We start from the raw sequence: 9,410 nt of genomic DNA, 5'->3' as shown, positions 1-9,410 counted from the left end.
ACACAGGCACTGCTTGGAGTGAAATGGGAACACTGATTGGGAAACTGACAGACTCATGAATAGAATTCCTGAATATTGCATTCCAATTTCAGGTTTGATTTGTAAATATTGAAAATAGTTAAGAAAATAGTATAAAGATAGCGAAATCGAATGTATTACCTCAATACATGATTAGAATGTTATTAAGTCTCTAGTACACCAGCTACAATACTATGATTCAGTAAAGAGTAGTTCCAGGGGACAAAAGAAGATTTTGTTCTTTAGAGCTTTCTCAGGTATGCATGGTGTTGGGTAGGTAGTTTAGGCGGCTTCCACATCTTGGACCATAATCCATGTGGCAGGAAGCAGATATTAATTTATTCTTCCATGTTGTTTTGAAATAGGGCATCATTGGGGCTGGGCTTACTTAAGCCCAAGGAGGCACAAAGTGCTGCAGAGCCATAGCAAGAAATCTCCTTTATAGAGAGATCTCTTGTCCATGGGGCTTCTGACTTTAGAAGAAATATCAGTAGCTGGAGGGTCAGAAACAACAGTTTAAGGTTCACTTTGAGTTAATTTCATTGGTGTTTTGAAGTCTGTGTTTATTTAATCTCTGTATTCATAGGTAGTTGGATAACATTTTTCAAGATCACACTTTTCCTGGCTAAGTATCTTTTCTTCTTTTGATTAATAGTTGACTATAATTTCTGGCCTCTGTTCTTAGCTTTTTTCTCCATCTTTATTCATTTACAAATATTGTACATATTTTGATTGTTGTAGCATTGTGGTAAGTACAAATGTAATATTATATCTCTCTGTGTAATACATTTTCATAATCACATTGAAAATTCTGGTATTTCCACTGTAAATGTAGCTTTATGTTATTTTTTCTGAAGTTAGCTTTGTAATCAGCATTTTGTTATAAATTGTTGAGCATTGTCATTGGCTTGTATCCATTTTATGCTGTAAATTTTCCATATTTATGATGAATCCTATATGATCACACATGTACTTTTTTCATTTATTTATTAATCTGTGAAAGGATCATCAAACATATTTCAGATCTTGGCAGGTTGCTCAGCACATCTTTTTGCAATGATCAGAGTTCAGATACCAACACTCAAGCAGCTAAATATTATCTACATTCCATATGCTGTATACATAAGAAAGCATTCTCTCTCATGCAGAAACATATGCAAAATGTAGCAATAAACTTGGTAAATTGGTAAATCTTTATACCATCAATTCTATTACCATCAATTCTATTCTTCTCCAGCACAGTTTAGCAATGGCACACTACACTGGAGGTTGCAGCACTATTTCTATTTGGTCTTAGTTATAAAAACCTGGAGTCACATAGAGAAGTTCATGTTGAAAGATGAGAGAAGCAGAGCAGCCAGTCCCTAGTTCTTAGCTCTATTGAATCCTTAGACCAAAGGGGCAATCCTGTCCCTAGGGACATTCAGACTGAACACAATGCACTCCCACCTTATATTCCTCTCTCTGCCCAGCCATAGTACTCCTGTCTCCACTCCCAAGTACAGGAATAATGGTTTGAACCACCACCACCTGGCTCTGTTTCTCTTTTAGGCAGGATCAATCTGGTATAGCCCCGTGTGGCCTTGAAATCACAGAGATCCACCTGCCTCTGACTTCCAAGTGCTGAGATTAAGGGAATGATCTGCCATTGCCTGGCCTATATGGCAAAATACTGCCTGTCTTCACTCTGGTTTTCAGGCAAGCTTTTTGTTTGTTTTGTTTTTTGGTTGACTTTTTGTTTGTTTTTGTTTTTGAGACAGGGTTTCTCTGTGTAGCTTTGGGCCCTGAAATGGAATTTCAGGAAGTCACAGAGATCCACCTGCCTCTGCCTTTCCTGTGCTGGTATTAAAGGCTTGTGCCACTACCACTTGGAAAGATTCATTGGTTAAAGCACAACCAAGATACCACCACACTTGGGGAAACCATTTACAGGATCCACAGAATTAATGCCATATGGGTCCTACTGAGGTGATGGGGTTCTTCCTTCAGCAATACATGATCAGAGTGCTTTAACTTTCTGCTACCACCAGCTACAATGGTGTGATTTGGGGAAGTTGAGTTCCAGGGAACAAAAGGAATTTCTGATCTGCAGAAGTTTCTCAGGTGTGCATGGTGTTGTGTAGACAGATAGGGCAGATTCCCCATGTGGTGTCAATGTACACATGGCAGGAAGTAGACATTCAATTATTCTTCTATGTTATTTTCTGTGTGGGCATCAATAGGGCTGGATTTTTCTCAAACCTCAAGGGTATATGAGAGTTTGCAGAAAAATAACAAGATATTGCCCCCATTTGTAGATGGAGTTCTAGACCATGGAGCCTCCCTGGAAGAAATATTGATAGCTTGAGGATCAGAAGTAGAAAAGGTTAAGTGTCATTTTGAGTTAGTTTTGTGGGAGTTGTGAAGTCTGTTTGTTATGATAAATCTTTCTGCCAAAAGCCGCCTGAGCCCCACTGCCACGTGTAAGCTTTATGCTAGCCGCCTGCTTGATTTAGGCCCAAATATATATGCAGAAACTTGTATTAGGTTCAATGCTGCTTGGCCAATGACTAGGATTCTCATCTGTTAGCTCAGTCTTAACTATCATAAACCTATATATTTTATAAGACTTATCTTATCGGATACCTTATTGGCGCCCTTCCTTGCTGGTGGATCACATTGTGCTGCTGGAGCAGGAGCAGAGGGGAAAAGAGGGCCCTTCCTGTTTCTCCTTCGATTAAATATGAGTCTCCTTGCCATGTCACTTCCTGCCTGGATCACCACTTCTCTACTACATTTCCCAGAATCCTCTTTGACTCATAGTCCCATGTAACTTGCTGTCTCATTGGCCAAAGAGAACTTTATTTAACAATCAATAAGATAAACATACACAGTACATTCTCCATCATATCCTCTTTTCTGTCTAAATAAAAAGAACAGTAACTTATCTCTTCTAATAACTGAAGAAAACTATAACCATAACTAATCTGTCTTCAACTCTATCAAAAACCACAGAAGGATAATATATAAACTCTAGAATTGACAGAGACATATGTTACCTGGACAGTCACCAAAGGTTCCTCAGTAATGTTGGGGCATCCATCTTCAGCCCACAGGCCACAGTGTGTCTGGTACACTTCTCCATTTCAACAGGAACCCTTCAGTAATGTCTTGTTTTGTAAGTTCAGTCGTCACATTCTTGTGGGTCCTGTATGTCCAGTTTATACAGCAACAAACAGTCCAGGCAAGAGCAGTTTCTTGCTCAAATGGCTAATCTTGCCATGTTGAAACCAAACTCCATAATGAGTTTCTTTGATGCCCATCCTCCTTTCTGACGTAATTGGTGTGCCAGGAGCAGTTGTGTCTTACTGCCAAGAAAAACTCTAAACCATTTAAATGCCATATTTCTGTAGGTCTTTGAAAGATTTGAAGAATACCTATCCATCTCAAATATATGTCTGTATATCTAGAAAACCTAACTAACCTAATTATAACTCTGACTATTATAGGTAAAAGATCTGTATAAACACAATACCTAAACAAGAGGAGACATACATATCACAAAATAGACCTTAAAGTTGTATCAATAAATGAAAATATATAGCGATGGAAAGTGTTCATTCCTATATCCCATTCCCCTTTTATTTCTTTAAAAAGAGATTGAATATGCTCATTATCATTTATAACTAACCCCATTTAAATGAAAACAAACATTTATAAACAATATTTGGGGATTTGGGTGTCGTTCCTTCTAAACTGCTTCCTGCTGATTGGGGGCGATGTTCATATACCATGGGGATCATGATAAAACAGAAACCTGACCCAGTCCTTGTTTTTGTAGTCTGTAAGGCTGTATCATCTCAGCTTCAGGGGGTCTTGCTTGATCAAACCATAATAGTCTGGAAGGAATCCATAGCTTTTTATTTTCTGTGGAAACACAATACTGAGGTGGCTCTTTATCATTATTATTATTATTATTATTATTATTATTAGTGCAATTTTTCCCCATAAAACACCCACTTATCATTTATCTTGTGTCTCTTGAATTCAAAACTCAAAACACACTGCCTTAACACAAAACGATTTTTTATTGAAACTAAAGACAAGTATGAAGTCTTCATCAAAATTTTTCATGAATTGGGTTTTCTCTTCCATGAGTTCTTCCCTATTATCTTATAAGAAGATGATACAAAAAGGATTTAAACATGTACAGGGCTATAGATATGGATGAGCAAAATTATGATACGGTCATTGCTAGGACCTAGATCAGGCTTTTGAGAACTTTCTGTAATTTCTGCTACAGGAATACACAAGGGTCTAACCTTCTTGGGAACAAGCATGAACAGTCACAAACCCACCACACTGACATCACATAATTAAAATTAAGTCAAATCTCTAACCTAACAGATTTTTACACATGAATATTTTCTCATGTAAGTAGTCTTGCTTGTAAACCAGGTGATGATCCATCTAAAGTCTTAACAGTCTCCCTTCATCATGAATTGGTTCGTGTAGCTGATAAGAAGCACTTAGCAATGGATTTATAGAAATCAACTGATTTGAATGAGTTTTTTATGTCTTTAAATAAAAGTTTGAAATCAAAAAGGGTTACCTTATCAATGAATTCACAGGATTTTGTCCATGAGTTTGCAGGTGCAAACAAAATAGAGACATCATAATGCTTGAACAGATTGTTGACACTTGTCAGATATTTTTCTATTCAGTATCTTGTATAACTAAATTTGTTTTGGCTGAAGATCTTACCAAATCTTTTATAGTAAGATTCCCTTCAGTATGGGCTTTGTTGTGTCCTCAAAGATTATTGTGATAAGCAAAGTGCACAACTTTACCATACTGCTTACATTTATAGGGTTTCTTTACAGTACGATTTCTTTCATGATTTTAAAGGCTGATGATACATACAAAGGCTTTACCACATTGAGTACATTCACAGGCTCTCTCTCAAGTATGTGCTCTTTTATGTCTTACAAGACTCCCATGTTGTGAAAATGCTTTACCACATTGGTTACATTGATAGGGTTTCTCTCCAGTGTGTGTTCTTTTATGATTTATGAGACTGCCCTGTTGTGAAAAAGCTTTACCACATTGATTACATTCATAGGGTTTCTCTCCTGTGTGTGTTCTTATATGTGTTTGTAGACTATTGACCTGTGAAGAGGCTTTAACACATTCATTACACACATAGGGTTTCTCTCCTGTATATATTCTTTTATGTCTTGTGAGCACCCCATGACTTGCAAAAGCTTTACAACATTGATTACATTCATAGGGTTTCTCTCCAGTATGTGTTCTTTTATGATATTGGAGACTACTGGTACGTGAAAAGGCTTTACCACATTGATTACATTTATAAGGTTTCTCTCCAGTATGTGTGCTTTCATGTGTTTTAAGATCACCATGGCTTGTAAAAGCCCTTCCATATTGATTACATTCATATGATTTCTCTCCAATATGTGTTCTTTGATGTGCTCGGCAATTACTGTGCTGTGAAAAGGCTTTACCACTTTGATTACACTTGTAAGGTCTCTCCCCTGTATGTGTTTTTATATATTTTTGAAGCTGTCCATGACTTCCAAAAGCTTTACCACATTGATTACATTCATGGTTTTTCTTTCTAGTATGTGTTATTTTATGGATTCTGAGACAACTATGACATGGAAAGATATCACCATATTGAAGATATTCATATGGTTTCTCTCCAGTATGAATTTCTTCATGCCTTTGAAGATGCCTTAACACACAAATATATCAACACATTGAGGATCTTTACAGGGTTTCTCTCCTGTTTGCCTTCTTACATTCCTGCATAGATTATTGGCACATGTAAAAGCTTTACCATATGCATTATACTGATGAAACTTAGTATCTGTTTAAATTGCTTTTATAAATTGGCCTAATTGTAAAGATGAATCAGTTATTAAGTTTTACACTATCGATGCTTCCCTTCATTAGTGGTTGTTTTGTTGTCTCTTAAGATAACTCTGATAGTAAGAGACTTTATTTCATGGCCCATGTTTATAACATCTACATCTTTTTATATGAGATTTTTAACATATTTGAAAAGAACTGAAGGAACTCAGAGCTTTACCATACTCATTGCATTCATAAGTTTTCCTATAGTGTGAGTCATACTACATTGGAAGAATCTATGCAGGTGAAATGGAAGTATTCACACAATCCAATGCTCATAGGGATTTTCTGCACTATAAGTTTTTTGGTGTCTTTCCAATCAAGTTGGAAAAACAATTAATTGTAAACTTGTATCACATTTAACCAATCTACTCAATTGGGGACTAGTAAATATCTTCTAATAGTCCCAAGAGAGAGAGAGAGAGAGAGCGAGAGAGAGAGAGAGAGAGAGAGAGAGATACATTGCTTCTTTCCATATCCTATGCTCACATGGCTTTTATTTATACTGACATATGATATTCCTTTTTTCATAGTTTTTTGAAACATGATTCTCTGTGTGCCTTTGGACCCTGTCCCATAACTTACTCTGTAGACCAGGCTGGACCCCAACTCTCAGACATCCACCTGTCTCTGCCTCCCTAGTGCTGGGATTAAAGGAATGAATCACTACCACCCTGTTTTACATGATATTCTTATTGAAGTAAAAATAACTAATAAAAATTTTCTACATTGCAGTCACACAGTTTGACTTTCTTTTCCTCACAGACATGTGGTATAGGGATTAATTATTTTTACCACAACAACATTCTTGACTCTCATAAACTGACCCTTTCAGTCTACTTAGCACAGTCACATTATATGACTAATGACAGCTTTACTATAGACTCTTTTTTCTTATATATCAACTACTCAATGTGTAAACCATTTAAAGTATCTGAGTGGCATGAAAGGAAATGGATTGGCATTTCCAAAGGATAGCTTGCATGAGCTTATATTGCCTAATGGTGGTATCTGTTAAGGCACTGTTTCCTTGTCTTCTTTTTCACTGTAATGCCTTACAAACAGAGAATAGCTACCTGAAACTGAGGTACACATTTTGTGAGAAATTAAGAATCATCAATATACATTTAGTCCTTACTTACACTTTAAAACTTCCAGGACACATTATATTTCTTCAGAGGAAAATCTATACAAACTTGCACATAAAAATTACCTTCTATGTTTTCTAAAACTTTCACAATGTTCTTCAATATTAGCTCTTCCCAAATGTAGCCTAAAATATTATCACAGAAAATACATGGTATATTAGTGGAAATTGTACAAAATTTAATTTGTATGTTCAAGGAAACTTAGAACTATGCCTTATTCACCTAATATTCCCTTTTTGAAATCAAATTACAGAAGAGTATCAATAACTAAGGAACAGTTGTCCCCTTATTTTAAATCGTGACAGAAAATTCAGTCTTACCTATGGCACTGAGGTTCCTGTAGGTGTCAAGCATGACATCTTTGTAGAGACTTTTCTGGGAAGGATCCAGCAAGGACCACTCTTCTTGAGTGAATTTTATGACACACTATCATAGGTCACTGTGTCCTAAAATAACACATTCAATAACACAGAAAGTGTGATAGTCACATTGTGTATGCACATTTCTGTGACAAAATATTCATATAATTATAGTTCTTCACATGCTTATTTCATGACATGGACATCATAATGTTTCAACCATTTACTTTAGAAGGAAACTGAATAGGAGGTTCACATGCATCATTTCTTGGAACTATGCTTTTCTCTTGGAGAAAACTGGACCTGTATGGCACACCATGCCATAATATTCATTTTGATGATGCACTAATGCCCCCTTGAGCAGCTTGTGAAAGCCTTGTTCTCTTATATTGGGATGGGCCTAGGGACTGTTTTTAAATCAGAGTTTTCTCTTTTATCATGGTTTGGAGGAAATGTCTGGACATTCCTGGAGAACAAATGTGTATTTTACCATCCTATCTCTAACAGGCCTAGTTAACATACTAATTATCTTTGGTTATTTTAGAGTTAGCAATATCTAATCTCAAAAATGTTCATTTGTGGGACTTACTATTCCCCAAGAATTGGTAAAACATTTATATCAATAATTCTACTCTTCTTAATCACAGCTTAGTCATGGAGTGTGTCAATTTATGGAAGACTTTAGTGGCCCATGCCTTTAATCCCAGCACTCAGGTTGCAAAGCAGACAGAACTCTGGGAGTTTGGTGTTACCCTCCTTTACAGAGCAAGTTCCAGGTCAGACCCCAAAGCTATACAGAGAAATCCTGTCTCAAAAAAATAAATAAATACATATTTAAAAAAGAAAGAAAAAGAATGCCATTTTCAGCATTCACAAAATGACTCCAAATGGATCTTACACCTAAATGTTAAATCTGAAGTGCAAAACTTTTAGAAGACACTGGAGAAACTAGGCTTCTCCAAGTTTGGCAATTTGCCTTCCATATACACCAAAAGGTCATTGGTGATAAAAACCATAGATGTTTCTACACAAAGCTCCATGATCAAAATGCTTTCCACTGATGCCAGCACCAGGGTCTGGAGAGGTTCTAGGACCACATGAGACCTCACAGAACACTAAATGTGGCCACAGGTCCCACCCAGCCTCCAGGAGGATCTGCCCTCCATCTCCCATGCCTCCTGATTCTGTCCTCCCCATCTTGGGATAGCATCCACCATGCTGTGGCTTCTGTGCTCATCCATGCTCCCCTCACAATCCCCTACAGTAGCACACACAGCACAGCAATCAATCCACTGGTGCCCGTTCTGCTGTAAAATCAAGCCTGCAGCATGGCTCCAGGAAGTGTCTGCAAGACTTGTGACTGGTAGGTTGGCCTGGGGTCCCTGATTTGCTAGTGAGGTTTGAGTGACAAGAGCACTTCCTTAATGGTTAGAGTGCCCTTAAAGACACAGCACCAGGTAACTCGGCCCTGGCTAGTACTCCACACCCAGATTTTTTTTTTGAGGCAGGGTTTCTCTGTGTAGCTTTGGAGCCTATCCTGGCACTGGCTCTGGAGACCAAGCTGGTCTTGGACTCACAGAGATCCACCTGCCTCTGCCTCCTGAGTGCTGGGATTAAAGACATGTGCCACCAATGTCCAGCAAACACCCAGACATTAAAAAAAAACACAGAGTCATGAATTTCAAAAGCACTCACCCTGTCTTCAGATCTGAAGAAACCTCTCCACAAAGGCTTTGTTCCAGACCATGACCAGCTCTCCCAAGCAAATTATTCCTGTTTTTTTGACCAGGCTCTCAGTTTTATTGTCAATACAGGAGGCCCTTAGGGAAAACACCCAAGGTCTTGGCACCAGGCTTTTACTAGCTATCTGAAAAGTGTTCCTCTTCCATAATTGGGGACCTAACTGAAAGCCTAGTTCGCTGAGCAGTGGTTTCATAAGCCTTTAATCCCTGCACTCCAGAGACAGAGGCAGGAT

Source organism: Cricetulus griseus, unplaced genomic scaffold (genome assembly GCF_003668045.3).
Source record: "Cricetulus griseus strain 17A/GY unplaced genomic scaffold, alternate assembly CriGri-PICRH-1.0 unplaced_scaffold_1, whole genome shotgun sequence".
In the NCBI taxonomy this organism is placed as follows: domain Eukaryota; kingdom Metazoa; phylum Chordata; class Mammalia; order Rodentia; family Cricetidae; genus Cricetulus; species Cricetulus griseus.
Note: the sequence above shows the minus strand (reverse complement) of the source record.